Source organism: Eurosta solidaginis, chromosome 4 (genome assembly GCF_040869045.1).
Source record: "Eurosta solidaginis isolate ZX-2024a chromosome 4, ASM4086904v1, whole genome shotgun sequence".
In the NCBI taxonomy this organism is placed as follows: Eukaryota; Metazoa; Arthropoda; class Insecta; order Diptera; family Tephritidae; genus Eurosta; species Eurosta solidaginis.
The window spans coordinates 6,178,245-6,190,803 of NC_090322.1; the positions used below are offsets into that span (position 1 = coordinate 6,178,245).

Consider the following 12,559-nt stretch of genomic DNA (forward strand, 5'->3'; position numbering starts at 1 on the left):
TCAACATAGCAAAGCCCGCAGACAATGCCTGATGAGGCAGATTTAATTTGCACTATCACATTATAATCAAATTTAGCGCATTGAAGTCGAGCTCTGAGCTTTGAGGCGCTACACAAATCAACTAGGCAAACAAACTAACAAATAGGCAGACACACATACATACACAGTAGAAATAATAGTAAATGTGTTTGTTATTGTAGTATGAGACACATAGGCATTTACAAAGTGGATTCGTCCAGCACCGCCAAACACCGTTTTTAGCTTGACAAACGCTGGGTCGCTCGACGGTCGAGGACGAGCGGTCAACCGGGAGCCGCACACACCAAATTGAATTGGCGGCGTTTGTGTGTTTGTGTTTTTGGAGCGACTGACGATGGATTTACTTGCAAATTAGCTAAACAGTTTAGCACTAACCGCGCCACATAACGTTACTACGACGTCTAAAAATCTGAAAACGGATAAAAGGAATAATACCAGAGTGATTTACATAAATCAAATAAAGTTGAAAGCAAAAATTTGAGTTTAAACAAAAAAGTAGAAAATTCAAAAATTTCAACTTGTGAGCGAAAACACGTGGATTTCCGCAAATGCAGTGTGGAAATTGAAAATTACAAAAAAAAAAAAAATATGATAATTGAATAGTTTGAACATTAAGCCAGTAAGCGTTTTTGTGCCAATTTCTATAAGTTTTTTTTTTTTTTTGTAGATAAGAAATACATAGGTTTACATTTCATATTATGTACAAAAAAAAAACTGCATTTCAATGTAAAAAGTTCACACAATTACAATTGTAATAGAAATTGAATTACATTAAAACAAATTAAAATCGCACAAAACAAAAGACACATTAAAACAAAAAAAAAAAACACAACAATAGTGTCACTATCCAATAACGAGATCGCCGGCAACAATAAAATCGTGCAACTACTCAAAATAGTGACTGAATTTTAAATTATTTTTATTATTTTTTTCACAACTTGTCGGCATTTATTTCACTTATTAAATGCTAGCAATTTTTTTCGCCAACTCTTCAATTAATTAATCAAAACAATAATTTCTCTTAGTTAAGCCATTTTTAACGAAGCTCGCGTAAATGAAGAAAAGAAAAAAATTAAATGAAATGGGAAACCACGAGCTAAATGGCACGCTATGTCTTAATTGTGATTAAATAATACAAGAAAAAGGATAACAACCTCGTATAAACGAAGGTTAGGATAGGTGGAACTGGCCGGTCCATGAGGCCGCACATAGACTGAGTGAGTCCGTAGTGTTACCAGAAGTTTATTTTTAACGACCAAACTGAAAAACCCTATCAAAAACCAGGACCTATGTTATAAAATAACTCCGTCCTCTTGGCAAATACTAGCCGCTTTCTAGGACTTGAGCCACTTGCTGCTTCTAGATCTAACAGCTGTATCACTCTTAATAACTGGAGGAAGTGCCAGGCTAATTCCTACATCTGTTATCAGAGGCCAAGCCTAATTTGAAGGCATGTGACGCCAGAAGGCAGTGTCCAGTCAGTATACCCCTCATGAGTCTACAGTCCTCTCTTTCTAATGATAGAAGCAAATTTGTTAGTCTTAGGTTGTAAGACCTACATATAATCTTCGACACTTTACAGCCCCTACTACAAGTTTCAAGTATGGCGGTCGTGGAATGGCTTAAAATAATATTCGATGGGTGCATAAGACTGAATCATGAACCACACTCTTGGAGAACTGCTCGTGTAGCTTTCCTACCAAAGGCGGGGAAGATCGGTCACGTGTATCCCAAAGACTATTAGCTTAACATCATTTCTGCTCAAAACCTTTGAGAGGCTGATAGATGTGTACATAAAGTCCAACGTGGATGAAAAGCTGCTCTCCACAACACAGCATGCGTACACCAAGGGCAAGTCGGTAGACACCGCATTGTATAGGGTGGTAATAAGCATAGAGACATCTCTGGATATTAAGGAGTATGCTCTAGGAATCTTCTTGGACATTGCCGGGGCTTTCAATAATGCTGCAAAAGGAGCGATTATGTATGGTCTTAATTACATTAAAGTACATCCTGCCTTAATCAGATGGATCGGATGCATGTTAAATTGCAGAAAGATTACATCACAATGGGGATTGTACGAGGCCACGAAATCAGTGGACAGGGGCACGCCGCAGGGAGGGGTGCTATCACTTCTGCTGTGGACGCTTCGATGAGAGACCCGTAAAACTTACGGCCTACGCAGATGACGTTGCAATTGTCATAAGTGGAAAGTGCCTTCCAAAGATTAGTTCTTTGATGGATCGGGCGCTTCGGGATATTCATACCTGGGCAACTAATTTCGGGTTGAAATTCAATGCGGAGAAGACGGATATGATCTTGTTTACAAAGAGGTACAAGGTCCCAAATTGGACCAGGCCTAAGTTAGGAGGGGTGACCTTACAGGAGAAACCTTGCACAAAATATCTAGGAATGTTGTTGTTGTTGTTGTTGTTGTAGCGATTAGTTACTCCCCGAAGGCTTTGGGGAGTGTTATCGATGTGATGGTCCTTTGTCGGATACAGATCCGATACGCTCCGGTAACACAGCACCATTAAGGTGCTGGCCCGACCATCTCGGGAACGATTTATATGGCCACATTAAACCTTCAGGCCAACCCTCCCTCCCCACCCCCAAGTTCCATGAGGAGCTTGGGGTCGCCAGAGCCTCGTCTGTTAGTGAAACGGGATTCGCCGCTCGAAGGTGAGGTTGACAATTGGGTTGGAGAAGCTATATATTGCGCTACACAACCCCTTGAATCCCAACCCCTTTGAATCTAATATCTAGGAATCATCCTAGACAGTAAGCTGTCATGGAAGCTCAACATGGAGGAGAGGGTCAAGAAGGCCTCAACGGCACTCTATGCATGTAAAAGAATGCTGGGGTGTACGTGGGGCTTATCGCCCTCTCTTTCTCATTGGGTTTTTATAGCGATTGTAAGCCCTAATCTATACTATGGAGTTCTTGTTTGGTGGAAAGCCACACAAAAAACAACATACCTCAAAAAAATAGAGGGGGTATGCAGACTATCGATGGTTAGCATTACGGGAGCCCTGAAAACAACCCCGACGGATGCACTGTATGCCATTCTGCACATTCCACCTGTAGACCTGGTAGCAAAGAACAAAGCATTAACAACCGCAACCAGGCTCGGTGCCTCGGGGCAGCTTGAGCGCCGACCATATGGCCATAGTAGTATAGCGTCATCAATCACAAGACGAACAGTTTACCTGATTCCCTATCTGCGCTTCGAGGGAGATCTTAAGGCCACAATAGAGGTGGACGGTTGGCGAAAGGGTGCGCAAATGGCGGACGAGGCGATACATGTGTACACAAATGGTTCCAAAGTAGTGGAAGGAGTGGGCTCTGCGGTATACTGTGCTGATCCGGAAATAAGCAGATCCTACAGGCTGCCGGATTACGGTAGCGTTTTCCAAGCGGAAATATTAGCCGTAACCAAAGCAGTAGAAACCCTGAAAGAGAATAGCTTAAGCTGCAACCGTGTTAACTTTTATATTGACAGTGAAGCAGCAATTAAGGCAATAATCTCGCATAGCACAGCATCTAAATGCGTGTTAGAGTGTAAGCAGTCTCTGGAGAGAATCGGGACAGGGAGAATCATACATCTATATTGGATCCCAGGGCATTTGGGAATAGATGGGAATGAAAAAGCGGATGAACTAGCTAAAAAGGGCGCATTCCTTGAAGCTTGCCCCTTAGACGTCCCAATTAGACTGGGCGAGATTAATCGAAGGCGAGAGGTGCACATGGTCGACCAAGCGGGGCTGTAAAGTGTCGAAGATTATGTGTAGGTCTTACAACCTTAGACTAACAAAGTTGCTTCTATCATTAAAAAGAGAGGACTGTAGACTCATGACGGGTATTCTGACTGGACACTGCCTTCTGGCGTCACATGCCTTTAAATTAGGCTTGGTCAGTGATAGCAGATGTAGAAAGTGCGGGTTGGAGGAGGAAACGATCGAGCACGTTCTGTGCTCGTGCCCTGCACTTGCCAGGCTAAGACTCCAGCTATTAGGAGCGATACAGCTGTCAGATATAGAAGCAGCAAGTGGCTTAAGTCCTAGGAAGCTTCTAGTATTTGCCAAGAGGACGGAGTTATTTTATAACATAGGTCCTGGTTCTTGATAGGGTTTTTCAGTTTGGTCGTTAAAAACAAACTTCTGGTAACACTACGGACTTATTCAGTCTATGTGAGGTCCTCATGGACCGGCCAGTTCAACCTAACCTAACCTAACAGCCCCGCGCTTGAACCCACGCTTTTCCCGCTTGGTCGATCATATGCACCTCTCGCGTTCGCTTAATCTCGCTCAGTCTAATTGAGACGTCTACGGAGCAAGCTTCAAGGGATGCGCCCTTTTTAGCTAGTTCATCTGCTTTTTCATTCCCATCTATGCCCATTGGATCTGGGACCCAATATAGATGTATGCTTCTCCCTGTCCCTATCTGCGCTTCGAGGGAGATTTTTCCGGAGACTGCTTACACTGTAACACACTTTTAGATGCTGTGCTATACGAGATTATTGCCCTAATTGCTGTTTGGCTGTCAATATAAAAGTTAACACGGTTGCAGTTTAAGCTATTCTCTTCCAGTGTTTCTACTGCTTTGGTTACGGCAAATTTTTCCGCTTGGAAAACGCTATAGCAGTAGTAGTCAGCTTTTAGGACCTGAGGACCTGTTTATTTCCGGATCAGCACAGTATGAACGAAAAGAAGAAAAAATCTTAACTTTTTATAATGCTACTTTAAGCAGGGGGCAATTGAGGGCCTCTTATTTTAAGTTATGTTAGATGCTTTCCGGAAAATATCATGTCCAACTAGGTTCTGCATCTTAAATTTTGCGTATTAAAAGCTTTTGGTATACTCTACAAAATAAAGCTTTTTATCTGCTAAGACAGAGTCTGGTAGTGCGAACCAGGCGATGCAAGTAGAACTCATAGAACTCGAGTGAAAACTTGATCATAGGGAAACTGACGCAGCAAAGTACAACGGCGCAAAAATCCTTAAGACCCGAACACATTCGACGTTTGTGTCATTTCGACACTGGCGTCACTTAGAAGTGCAGAGAAACACTTCCTCCAACGAACACCTCTATTAAGTGAACACCTCCTTTGAGCGAATAATTTTCTTTGCACCAAGTTTTAGGTACAGTTTTTAGAGCAAATTGCCCTCCGTTAGGTGGACACTCTTGGCTGGACGCGGAGAGGCATTTGCTAAAAAAATGTGATGAAAACCCTCTACTGAGCGGACACGAACCTTTTATCAGCGAACACTGAGACCAGTTTTCATAATAAATTAATCGAAATCCTTTCTTCGACGAACGCGAACTCCCCGTCAGCTGACAAAGTAAGATATTAAATATAAATTTATATCTGTAAAAAAAACGTCATACTTGTTGCGGAAATACATATGTGTTTGCCGTATGAAAAAAGTGACTCCCCGAATAAAACCAATTATGCGTTAGATACTTCTGCTTGTACTTAAGTTTAAGTTTAAGTGTCCTAGTTTGTCGCTACTCAGTAACGCTTTTAAGTTTATGAAAAGTAAGGCTTTCAGATTGCCTGAACTGAGGTTGAACTGGTCGGTCCTTAAGCACTTCAGAAACTGAAAAATCCCCCCACAGGATATCTAACCTAAGTTATTAAACAACTACGTCATCTTGGAAAAGACTATGGTTGGTTTCAAAATTTTCCTACTTGCATATTAGGTGTCCTTACTGATATTAAAGGTCTTCTCAGTGACAGAAGTGGTCGGACAAGAACAAATATCCACAGATTCAGAGAAGATTTCAGCCATCTTTCCAAAAGGTTTAGGATTTTTTGACCCCTCGAGTCATTGGGTCAACTTACACAGGTTTGGAGCTAATATCGCCAACTAACGTGAAGGAAAGCAGGCGTTTGATAGTGAGAAAAGCGAAATGTCTTTTCGGTAGACTTGGCACCCCGTTTTACGTATCTATTATTTGTGGTACTAATTCAGGCAGCCGCAAGTACAAAGCGGTTCGTGCAATAAAAATGTAAACCCCATTTATGCTTGTTGCTCTTACGTAAAGATATCCCGATTGGTTCGGTTTTCATAGCCATTTCGTTCAATCGCTTGAATAACTCAACTGCGAATGAATTTTTAATTTTAATAAAATATAAATTGTTTGATCATATTTTTCTGTCACGAACGCCTTTCTAGTTTAAAGTCACCGCTCAGCCTTTTCAATAATAAATAAATGACCTTGTAAAAAGTATAATTAAAATTTAATCAACTCAACTGATTCATCTTTCGTGTTATATATTGCAAAGAAAGGAGTTGATACGCGTACACGCCTCAAGACTATCTTTAAACTGATCAGAGCAATTAGTACCTATTACAGATAATAATTAGTAATTTGGTGAATTTGAAAATTTAATGACCTCAATGCCATATATTTATACATAATAATTATTATTGCCCATTCACAATGATTGAATGCCCAGGGCAAAGGCTTGCCAAATTGTCTATACTCCCAGCAACGAGAGTAACAGCCAAACTCATTAGTATAAGCAGAGGGGACCTAGGAACTTTCACTGGGTACTATGCGGCACACTGTAGTCTACGATATCACCTAAATATGTTATATCTAGCCGATACACAAATATGTTACCTTTGGGAGTTGGATCATGAAACGCCGGTTCACATTTTCTGCGAGTACGTCGCTCTGGCAAGACAGAGACTCTCCCATCTAGGTGACGTTACTCTTAATCCCTTCGTGATATGGAGTTGAGCGCCTGAAGAGGTACTTAAATATTATAAAAGCCGCCACATACAGTAATAAGCTGAAAGATCAAGCACAATAGATCTAAATAAAGGTCGCAGTGCATCGAGGCCTAATTATAATGATAACTATGGTGATTTACACTCACTTTGTAACTATTATATTTCTATTTACCTTGGTCAAAATACTGCATCCTTGTCTAATGGCTTCCATTCGCTCGTGATCTATCTAGCTTTTAGGTTAGCATACCCTTCTTCTTTCATATCCATTAGCAGGTTCAAATTTTCACGTATACAAGCAGCTATTAGGGTGGATCTTAGAACGGACGAGGTTATTTTATTACATATATCCTTGTTCTTGCGGGGGATTTTCAATTTGATCGTGGAATAAACTTCCGGTAACACAATGGGCACATTCAGTTTATGTGAGGCCTTCGCGGGGCGGAAGTTCAACCTAACCTAGCTTTAGGCAATCTGGATGTCTTACTTTTCTTTTTGTTTTGTTGATTTTCCAACAGGGTGGATAATTGATTTATGTATATTGAAACGATTTTCTGTCATTCTTTGTTAAATTTGGTCTGGAGACAAACCGATTTCGGCGTTGTGCCATCTTCAGTGTTATTTTTCATAAACACATGCAGTACCTTACTTTTTAAGAGTCAGAACGACGTTTTTCAAACGCAGTATCTAACGAACATTTCATTGACTTGTTATAAATTGATATATATTCTCACACATTGTCCGCTTACTAGGAGTTTCGCGTCCGCCCAAGAGAGGTTTTTGATTGGTTTGTTATGAAAACAGTTCTCAATGTATATGTTCACTCAGTAGTGGTTTGTCGTCCAATTTCATAGCATATAACTGTCCGCGTCCGTCCAAAATAGTGTCCGCCCAAGGGAGGGGAAAATTGTACTTTAATAAAAACTGTCGCGCCAAGGGAAGTGTCTGCCTTATAGAGGTGTCCGTTGGGAGAAATTTCTCTGTTATATAAATTGTTATTTTCTTTCTACTGTTTTACTCAAGTTTGTGCTCTCATTTATTTTTTTTTTATATTTTACGTAATTTATAAACTTGTTTCGTTCATCTCTTTCGTTTCCGTTTTAGCTAAACATATTTCCTGTGTTCCGTTTCCCATTTTATTCATATGCATGTACACAAGGAAATAATTTGTGAAAAGTTCCTTTGATGTGTGCTCGCCAACTTATTTGAGTTATTCGTGCTACTCTTTTCATCCGTTTCAGTTTTTTTTCGTCTCCCATGCCATGCGGACCCATTCATAATTACTGCAATTGTGAAAATATAAATAAAGTACATCATGTATACATATATGTGTTCAACTATGAACGCATGACGTGTGTTCATATGTACATTAGACCCTATCACATACCATTTTTGTGTTTTGTAGAACAAATGGCAAATATCTATTGTGAATACACGAAAATTAGTGAAACAGCTGACTTTTGTTTACACTTTTTCTTTGCACTTAATAACTGAGACGCGATGCTACAGTAAGCATGGAGAAAATGAAAGTTTCGACAATTTATAGATAAGTGACTAGTGAAAACAACCCTAAATTGGGGTTGTTACGGTCTAATTTACATTCTTATGTGTTTATTATTCTTTAATATCATTTAGTGTTTGTATGTCATCCAAAAAATTACAAATCGCTAATGAAACTGAATTTTTCCAGTTTGGAATTTCGCATATTTACCGCTCAGACGCTTTGTCATGTGTAATACGGCTTACATTAGGGTGCACCTTCTTGCGTTACTTTGCTATACATGGCAATATCTGGAGCAAGAAATCGGCGTTTGGTCATTAAACGGGATTGTGGGATCACAATGACTTTAAAAGACAATTAAAAAAGTTTGGCATGAGCTTGAGAAGCTTTGAATTGATTCTCTGGGTAACGAGTTTCCCTCTGGGTAGCAATTCACGTTCTGTGAAGTGATAAAATGAAAAAAATTTATACAAAAATTTGTTCAAAAGTATGAAAATTTATTTTATCACTTCACAGAATGGGAATTGCCCTCTGCTTAAGATTTTATGACAAAAGTGTTCAAAGTATCAAAAATATATAGTTTTCTCAATGTTTGAGAAATCCCAGGGGATGCATGAAATGGGATCGAGCTTTCTACTTACTATACAAACTATTCAAATAAAGGCAAGACTCTTGGCTAAAAATCACTTACACCCATTTAATTATTATCTTTCTACACTTTCTCTCATTGTACTTAAAAAGCAAAATCTAAACTTATCGCATGATAAGGCAATTGTTTGGAGACCTTGCTGTTGACATTTTTTCACGAAGAACTTCGCTGACTCAAACCAATGTCACTTACCTCACACTTTTCAGCTTTTTGGCAGTATTTGCAATGTCAATGTGCTCCATAGAATGGAATCTGTTTAATCATTTCATACGAAGCTTGGTGAAATACCCCAGCAGTTGTCAAATATACGAGGTATCAAAACTCCAGCCTCCATATAGTGTTTCATAAGCAGCTTCCTAACTTATATTAACGCTGGATACATATCGTTGATTGATTGTTCATCGGGTAATTGAAAAAACAAATTTTTAAAAATCAAAGCAGTGCGCAAAAAAATTTCATTTTATGGAATGAGACTAAACTCGAATCTGAAACTGGCATGTTATTTTAAATCAGTTTATTGTTCTATGCTTATTCAACAAAAAATAACACATACCAAGTTCTTATGACCTAAGAAAAGCTTTAAGATAAGAGGTTAACGAACAAATTGTGTCATATAAATAAGACGCACCCTAATGCCAGATTTGTGAAAAAGTGATTTTTGTTTACTTCTCAAATGCTGTTTAAAAGAATTAGCCGTGTAAATGGGTGTCCTATTTCATTCGCAGAGAAGTGATAAAATTTGCTGAGAAATATTTTGCTAAAGCTAATGGAAACAACAACATACCCACCCACCCACATACACGCAGCTAATAGAAATATTACTTAACCAATAAAAATAAGAATGACAGTGTAAGCGAAAAGTAAGAAACCATAAAAAGCAAATAAACAATTTAAAAACGATTATCAATTAAGTGGCTTTAATGAAACACAATTGTTGTTAGAATAAAAGAATAAATATTGCATACGGAATATAAAATTTTAAATGGATAAAAAAGCGCAAGCTTGGAGCTGTTGGAATAGTTGAAAGCTCAATTAAATTGTATAATAATTTTAGACTAACAAATTGTGTAACAAAAAAAGAAAATAAATAAGTAAATAACAAACTTGAAGTCGCTTAATATTTTTGCATGCCTAATTATACCCAGCTGAGCAGAGCTCACAGAGTATATTAACTTTGTTCGCATAACGGTAATCCGTAATGGCATAAACTAATCGAGATAGATATAGACTTCTATATATTAAAGTGATCTGGGTGAAAAAAGAAATTCATTTAGCCATATCCGTCCGTCCGTCTGTAAACACGATAGCTTGAGTAAATTTTGAGGTATCTCGATGAAATTTGGTATGTAGGTTCCTGGGCGCTCATCTCAGATCGCTATTTAAAATGAACAAAGTCGGACTACAACCACGCCCACTTTTTCGATATCGAAAATTTCGAAAAACCGAAAAAGTGCGATAATTCATTACCAAAGACGGATAAAGCGATGAAACTTGGTAGGTGCGTTGACCTTATGACGCAAAATAGAAAATTAGAAAAATTTTGGACAATGGGCGTGGCACCGCCCACTTTTAAAAGAAGGTAATTTAAAAGTTTTGCAAGCTGTAATTTGGCAGTCGTTGAAGATAATAAAATAAAAAATAAAATATAAGTGAAGATATCATGATGAAATTTGGTAGGCACGTTACTCCTATTACTATATGTGTGCTAAATAAAAATTAGCGAAATCGGATGTCGAAAACGCCCACTTTTAAAAAAAAAAATTTTTTAAGTCAAATTTTAACAAAAAATTTAATATCTTTACAGTATAAAAGTAAATTATGTCAAAATTCGACTCCAGTAATGATATGGTGCAACAAAATACAAAGATAAAATAAAATTTCAAAATGAGCGTAACTCCGTCCTTTTTCATTTACTTCGTCTAGAATACTTTTAATGCCATAAGTCGAACAAAAATTTACAAATTCTTGTGAAATTTGGTAGGGACATAGATTCATGACGATAACAGTTTTCTGTGAAAATGGTTTTTATACACAGTCGACCATCTGTCCCTCCGCTCGGCCGTTAACACGATAACTTGCGCAAAAACGATATATCTTAACTAAACTTAGTTCACGTACTTATCGGAAGTCATTTTATCTTGGTATAAAATGTGGCCGAAATCCGACTATGACCACGCCCACTTGATATTGAAAATTACGAAAAATGAAAAAAATGCCATAATTCTGTACCAAATATGAAAAAAGAGATGAAACATGGCAAATGGATTGGTTTATTGACGCAAAATATAACTTTAGAAAAAACTTTGTAAAATGGGTGTGACACCTACCATATTAAATAGAAGAAAATGAAAAAAATCTGCAGGGCGAAATCAAAAGCCCTTGGAATCTTGGCAGGAATACTGTTCGTGGTATGACATATATAAATAAATTAGCGGTACCCGACAGAAGATGTTCTGGGTCACCCTGGTCCAAATTTTGGTCGATATCTCGAAAACGCCTTCACATATACAACTAAGGGACACTCCCTTTTAAAAACCTCATTAATACTTTTAATTATTTATTTATTTATTTATTTATTTATTTATTTATTTATCAGTCTACAAATTAAACAATTACACAGACCAAATATACCGGCACTTAAATCTCAGATGTAATACATGATATAAACAACATAAGCAGTCATCAATTTTAAAGTAATATTTAAACAGTATTGAATCAAACGCTTGACAATTTCAATTAAAGACTTAGAAGTAAGCAAAAGATAGAATGTTGTAAATGTGTTAAAATGTACTCATGAAGGAGCTAGTAAATAATAATTTATGAAATTGACAATAAAGCAAAGTAATAGTAGATAAAATATATACAGAATAGAATTTATACAGAATTTCATTACATATAAAAATAATGATCACTACGCAATTTTGCAAACAAGTTTCAAGTAACTGGTGCTTCAAATTTGAAACAGAGGGTTGAACAGTATATCACGGTTTAGCGTTGTTTGCTTCATTTCGAATTACAAATTTAATGTAGTTAAAAGGTATTTTTTAATACCAAGAAACGAGTCGCTGACGTCTAAATTTTACAGTGTTTATTAAAATCACGACATAAACAGTGAAGTGGTTGGTGCATTTCATAATTCGACCTGCATGTAGCTACAAAAATTGATTGGAAATGTCTAGATGGCCTAATAGGAACGTTAAACTTAATTTCGCCAAGCAAAAATGAACTATTTATTGACCCTCTTATTAATTTAACAATAAATAAGACGCCAAGCATCTCCCTGCTTTTTTAGAAGGGTCCCATGGTAAGTGTTTTAAAGCGAAAAGCAAAAATTGGACCGATTCCAGCTTGTCAGAATGAACCTGATAACGCGGATTCCAAATTATTGAAGCATATTCCAAAGTAGGTCTGACCAATGATGTAAAAAGAGTTTTTGTAACGTATGGGTCATTAAATTCTTTAGACCAACGTTTAACAAAGGCCAAAGTACCATTAGCGCTATTCACGCAAGTTTCAATATGAAGTTTAAAATCGAGTTTTGGGTCCATAGTAACGCCTAAATCAATAAACTTAGTGACTTGCTTGATTACATAGTCGCCAATAACATAATCATGGGATTGGAAGGACTTC

At 37.7% G+C, this 12,559-nt stretch overlaps 1 protein-coding gene and 1 long non-coding RNA gene across 2 annotated transcripts in view; both read right to left on the reverse strand.

Annotated features, from left to right (window-relative positions):
• LOC137248891 (hybrid signal transduction histidine kinase M) overlaps positions 1–7,690 on the reverse strand; it is an 82,303-nt gene extending 74,613 nt beyond the window's left edge. Inside the window, exon 1 of the mRNA XM_067779870.1 lies at positions 6,955–7,690. The gene's annotated coding sequence lies outside the window, so the exon portion shown is untranslated. The remainder of the gene's footprint in view (positions 1–6,954) is intronic.
• Positions 7,691–8,026: 336 nt separating this feature from the next.
• The window catches only part of LOC137248896 (uncharacterized), a 339,657-nt gene continuing 335,124 nt past the window's right edge, over positions 8,027–12,559 (reverse strand). Inside the window, exon 3 of the long non-coding RNA XR_010952207.1 lies at positions 8,027–8,062. This is a non-coding gene — a long non-coding RNA (uncharacterized lncRNA). The remainder of the gene's footprint in view (positions 8,063–12,559) is intronic.